Source organism: Corvus brachyrhynchos, unplaced genomic scaffold (genome assembly GCF_000691975.1).
Source record: "Corvus brachyrhynchos isolate BGI_N302 unplaced genomic scaffold, ASM69197v1 scaffold91, whole genome shotgun sequence".
Taxonomy (NCBI): Eukaryota; Metazoa; Chordata; class Aves; order Passeriformes; family Corvidae; genus Corvus; species Corvus brachyrhynchos.
Window position 1 is genome coordinate 4,998,113 of NW_008236442.1, and position 6,000 is coordinate 5,004,112.

Here is a 6,000-nt window from a genome sequence, read left to right on the forward strand (position 1 = left end):
ATTTTCCTTAATTTATCACAGCCTTCCTCATTATATTTGCTCAGGGTAATTAAGGTTGTGATTATTCTGTCAGTCCCATGGTAGATTTCTTCTTTTGCAGAATAAAATTGATGGGAGGCCTTTCTTGTCTTCAGGAGGAAAAAATGGTTGGATACAGCATGTCATATTGATTCCATAATGCATAGTTTGCCTCATAGTCATTTTTTTTCCCTCTTGGGCTCCAGTACGTGCTGCAAGGATCTGGTGTCAGTAAAATTGGCTGTCTGTCATACAAGAGTTATTAGAGGGGGAAAAAAAGTAATTTTCTGATCATAAGATTAAATTTTAATGGAGAAAAGAAAATGAAGTTGTAGGTAATGATATAGTACCTTTTTTGGGGAAAAAACACTGCTCAGAAATATTTAATAATAAATAAGAGTATAAATAAGTATATAGGCTATTTCTCAGAGAGAGCAAATTCAGTGAAAATTACATGTGGCAGGAGGGAAGGGGGACTGCACCGCCAGAAACCTGCCTGAGCATCTCCCAGTAAATCGAATTTTATCTTGCATCCCATTCCATTGACATTTATGGAAGTGCCTTTCCAATAGGCAGAGAAGTTTTATCCAGCAGGAAGTCTCAGGGTGCTTAATGGAAGCCAACCAGAATTGTGAGTTTTGTACTGGGAGTCAGGGGTTTGACAAACATCAGCTTTATTTATAAATGGCTCTTTAGGACAAAAATGATGGCCCCTGCTTGGAAAAGTGTCTGAAATTACCAGGATGTGCAGTGGTGAGCAGCGCAGAGCGCAGTGTTTTCTGCACGATCCTTCTCCAGATAAAGCTGCAGCAGACAATGGATTGCTGCGGCTCTTCCCCAAAGAGCCCGGGATTTGCTCTCTAATCTCTTCCTCCAGAACTATTTCCTAGATGCTTTTTCTTTACAAAACAGATTAATAAATCCACAGCAGAGCTGCCTTTTGTGCCTCTGTGCTGTATTCAAAATACATCCGCTGACATGGGTGAGAAAATTGAAGTTAAATCATCCCTGTGCCACCGTTAAGATTACTGCTGCATTTTGGGCATTTTTAAAACATCACTCTTGTTCTTCCCTCCCCATCCCTGCTGGAAGGGGTTTTTTTTGTTAAACTAAGGTTTTGCTATCTGTCTCAGGGCTGAAAGCTGTAGATTACTTGCTGTCGGGATGTGAAGGTTGTGGGTGCAGAAGGAATTGCTTTTTAGGCGAGCACAAATACTGTCCCTCTGTTCTGTTTTTTGTAGAAATTGTGTACAATAGATAGAAGCAGAGAGAGGAGCTCAGGGTGTCAGGAAGGTGACAGTGAAGGCAGCCAAAATGCAAATGGATGGGAAGAAATGGAAGTGAGATGCCCGAGCGGACCGGGGAAACCACGCTGAGAGATCAAACAGAGACTGAAGCAGGCATGAGAAAGTGAAGTTTAGCTGCAGAAAAAGCAAACTGATTGGCAACAAGGAATTGCTTAGAAACACAAAGAAAATAACCCAGCCAAGAGCACGGAGCCCCGATTCAGTGGAAGGCTGTTAAGGGCTGCTTTTTGCATGAATGAGAGGGGAAGTTGTAAAGTGGCTGCGTGGGTGGCTGGAGCGGTGGTGTGAAATGGTCCCTGTTGGCTGGAGCAGATAGAGGAAATTATTGATGTTGTTTTGGTCTGTAGAGCTGGCAGAAATCCCTTTCCCTGTGAGATGCATCTTTGCCGAGTGAAAGGTGATCTCTTTCTCTGTGGCAGTGCGCTGTGTGTTTTGTGGGGTGAGTGGAGCTTTGCACAGGGGTCGTGTAAATACAGAGTCTGGGTGAAACTCAGGCATCCATCATTCAGCTCCTCGTATTGCAGAATTCTCCTGGAGCCCAGGAGAATCCAAACACATTCCTAATGTGTGTGTACAAGTCCTTAGCTTGGATGTGGGATGCTGCTGCTGTGTTGATTGAGATATGACTGCTGCTGAGATTTGGAATGGAAACTAATTCCTTGTCTCTCCCCACTAACTCCTTAAAAAATTCCCAGTCCAGCCCCCTGGGTTAGTGTGTGTGGAAGTGGGTACCACCAAACAGAGAACTTTGCGTTTGAGAAGTGTTTGCTTGTAAGGAAAAGAGTTTTGAGTAAATATCTTTGCTCAGTGGCTTGGAGTTGTGTTTTCCTCTTTTGTTGGGAAGGTTGTTCATCTTCTTTGGAAATTCCCAGCCTGTCCTGTCCATAGGGAGCTTCCTCCCTGTCTTCCAAAGATGTCTGAAGCTGTAAGAAATGCAAAATGAAGTAAATCCGAGGCAAACAAAATAACCAAGTTTGGTGTTACCCACACCACAATATCGTTCACTCAGAGGAGGCTGATGAATTACGTGTATGCAGTTAATTTAAAGAATAATGAAAAAGTCCTGAGGGAGGAAAAAGTGAGATTAACTCCTTTCCTTTAAAGAAGGAGGGGAGCTGCATAATCATTCTTTAAATGTAGGCCCCTCTTTATACTCTTGCATACTGTGAACTTTCTTCTGAAGGTTGTCTTTGGGCTAAAAAGAGAATCTTTGCTTCTGTGCTTCTCTCCTGCACAGGTTCTGAAAGACCTTTATAGTTTCCTTGAGCATAAAATATCAGAAGTTTTTATTAATAGAAACATTATTTGGGAGCATCCAGCAAGTACAGATCTTGTTTTAAAACAGCTTTTAAAATGATAACTTTACTATTTCTACATCTGGTAATGAAATTCCAAATGGACTGAAGCACTTCAAAGCTTGTATTGCATCCCCTGGATGCTGCAGTTCTGCTCAGAGATGTCTCTAAATCCAGTGGCCTCCACTGGATTTTGCTTTTTTGGTGATGAGCTCCAGCAATATAAAAACTCTCCAGAAAATCCCTGAAGGACTTGGCTTCTGTGCAGGTCTCCAGTGCATCATCTTTTCTCATGTCAGCGTTTAAATGGCTCAAAATTCCTGATCATTCTTAAAGGCAGGAGTGACCTGCTTTGTTTCACTGCTCATTGTTCCTGCAGCTCTGTCAGTTCTGCCAGCAGTATTTACAAACCAAATCACTTCTGCTTTGGCTGCTATCAATCAACAGATGATGAGAGAGAGATCATTGCACCTACTTATGAAGAACTAATTGCAGGGCAATTAGGATTTCTAGGGTTTTTTACCTGTACTTGTACTGTCTGCAGTTTAAATAACATCCTATAGCTCCTCATTTTTAACACATGGGAGAAGAGGTGGCTTAGGAAAAAGATATGAGCAACCTATGGGGCTTCCTGCTACGTTTTGTTTTCTATTTTGCTATGTTATATTTGTGTTATCACACCCCTCCTGGGTGCTCGAGTTGTGCTGTCCCAAGGAAAATGCCGTATAAATGGCCCAAAGGAGTGGTGAATGAAATCTGGGGGGTGGCTGTCCCTGTCTCAGGGCTGGAATAGCTGAGGCACAAAGGGAAGGATGAGCTAAGCTGCACTGGGGCTCTGTGTGGGTTCCTCCAGTAATTTCTTGGTGCTGTGCTAAAATGAGCCCTGATTTAGGGCCTCCCATCAGCTCCACGTGCGCACCTGGGCAAATAAATTCAGATCCTGGAACAGCACGGAGCTTTCCCAGGGATGCTCCTCCTCAGCCTCCCAGGTGGTTGTCTGGTAAAGCCTGGGTTTGTGCTGAGGGGAGTTCCAGCTGGGTCCTGTCTCTGTGGGGTGGCGGTGCCTGTTTGTCTCATGCAGGTACAGCAGGTGCTCAGTTCTGGTCCCACGGGGGGAGCACCAGCCTGACCCTTCAAACTGAGACCAACCCCACCTCCCTGCCGGTGTAAATCAAATTGGGGCTCTGGAAGTTGCAGAGGGACCTGGGTTTACACCAGCTCAGAAGCTGTCTCCTTAGCCAGGCACAGTGGGACCTGCTGGTTTACATATGGGGGGACCAAACATTTTTGCAGCTGAACTTAACTCTTCATTGCTGGCAAGTGGCTGAAATACCCATTAACATGCCTGGTGTCCACATTCCCATGAAAACCATTTAATCACCAGGATTCTGATCGCTTGCCATGGGCTTACCTGACACTGGAGCTGTTTCCATTGACGTCAGCTGTCCCCAGATCAGCCCCAAACTGCCTTTTTCCAGGTATTCCAGAGTGGCAAGCTGGCATTCAGGCTGTGATTTGCCACCCCAGTTGCATGCTGTTTCTTCCTGCTTTGTAATCGGATTACTGTAATATTAGCTGAACAACAATGAAGCTGTAACACAAAACGGGCAGAGAGGGAAGAGAACATCAGCAGGCAGGAGATTTAAAAATATAAAAATGCCAAAGTGATTTGTTTCTTCCTTCCAGCTGGAGCACTGTGTAAATGCACATTCACACATCACAAGTCTCATGGCACAGCTTCCATGTGGACAAGGCAGGGAAGCAGGAACTCACGAATCAGGGGAAGTTAGACTTGATGGGTTGTAATTTCAACTTCATGCACAGAGAGAGAAGTTTTTAATTTAATTTTATTTTATTTTATTTTCCCTCAATGCATTGACATTCTTGTACGCGCACGTTCTTGATTTATACAGAAGATAATATCATTTGCAAGTTTCATTTGTGGCTTTAAACTGAAAAAGGGTTGGTTTAGCTTGGATATTAGGAAGAAATTCTTTACTGTGAGGGTGGGGAGGCCCTGGCACAGGGTGCCCAGAGAAGCTGTGGCTGAGCCTGGATCCCTGGAAGTGTCCAAGGCCAGGTTGTGATACCATGATGATTTTTTGCCTTTTCTTTTAAACCCCTCTTATACCTTTTTACAACTCCTGTATTCTTAGTGCTTTTTGCCTACATTCCTGGCCTTGTTTGTTCAGCCAGGAGTCTCAACATCTCAGAAGATTCGTAGCTGTGGATCAGTGTGCCCCAGACCCCAAAGTCCCCTCCAGAACACATTCTGTAAACTGAGATAGAACCATCCAGGGGAAGGCTCCTTGGGGAGGGGGTCTCACTCGAGCCTCTCATTGGGGAATCTTTGATAGATGTGCTAATTAGTAACACCTATAATGTTGTACCAGATTTTTTGGGGTGTGCATTGCTGTGTGCATGGAGGTGCATTTGACCTGGGCATGGTGCACCTAAGGATCCTTAAAATAAATACCAAGGTAAAATCCCTTTTTCCCTTCTAACCGTGTTTGGCTCTTGATTTTAAGACCAGGAAAAGGACTCAGTTGGACAGGGCTTGGAGCAACCTGGGATAGTGGAAGATGTCCCTGTCCATGGCAGGGGGTGGCACTGGATGAGCTTTAAGTTTCTTTCCAAATAATTCCGTGATTCTGTGAAAATTTACTTGATTAACCTGCCCTGGTACCCACTTGTTTGAGAGAAAAGACTTCACATGCCTTGAGTTTCCACATCTACAGTTGTTCATGCTCACACAAGCACCGTTGAAAATGGATGAAAGAACCCGCAAAAGTGAATAAAAGTGTTTAATGAAAAGAAGCAGATTATGAAATGGGATTTAACATCTGGCAGCAGTTTTTGGCTGTTCTTTCTCTGTGTGGGATCAACCAGAGCTGACCACCAGGCTCACACAGGGGGCGTTGTCAACATTGTAAAGACAACCTTTATATGTGATCACCTTCCCCCCAAAATCTGGCATTCTAATGGGAGTGGACCTAAAACCCCTTGCCTAAGTGTGGATGACACTTTACTGCTCATAAATTGACAATCTCAGGGCAAAGCTGCTGAGATTGTGTTTTTTGGTGGGATTTTTATTGCCTCCCAAGGAACCTGCTCTTTCCACCATGGGAATGAATGATGGTGCTGGCAAATTGCTCCCATTTTTTATGGGTGAGCAGACAGCTTCCCATTCAGCATTTTCTGAATTAATCATGAGGTTATTTGGGGCCTTTAGAACAATAAGCATACACCCAAAAAGAGGAAATCTGTCTGTGTGTCTCAGGTGCAGAATGTTCTCCTGCTCAGGCCATGTCAACATTCAGAGGTGTTGCTTTTGGTAATCATTTCACATCACTTTGTTCAAACCTCCTTTCGTATTCCTG

At 44.0% G+C, this 6,000-nt stretch overlaps 1 long non-coding RNA gene across 5 annotated transcripts in view; it reads left to right on the forward strand.

The window, feature by feature from the left end:
* The window catches only part of LOC108449877, a 114,779-nt gene that overhangs the window by 52,518 nt on the left and 56,261 nt on the right, over positions 1-6,000 (forward strand). The gene's annotated exons all lie outside the window — the stretch shown is intronic.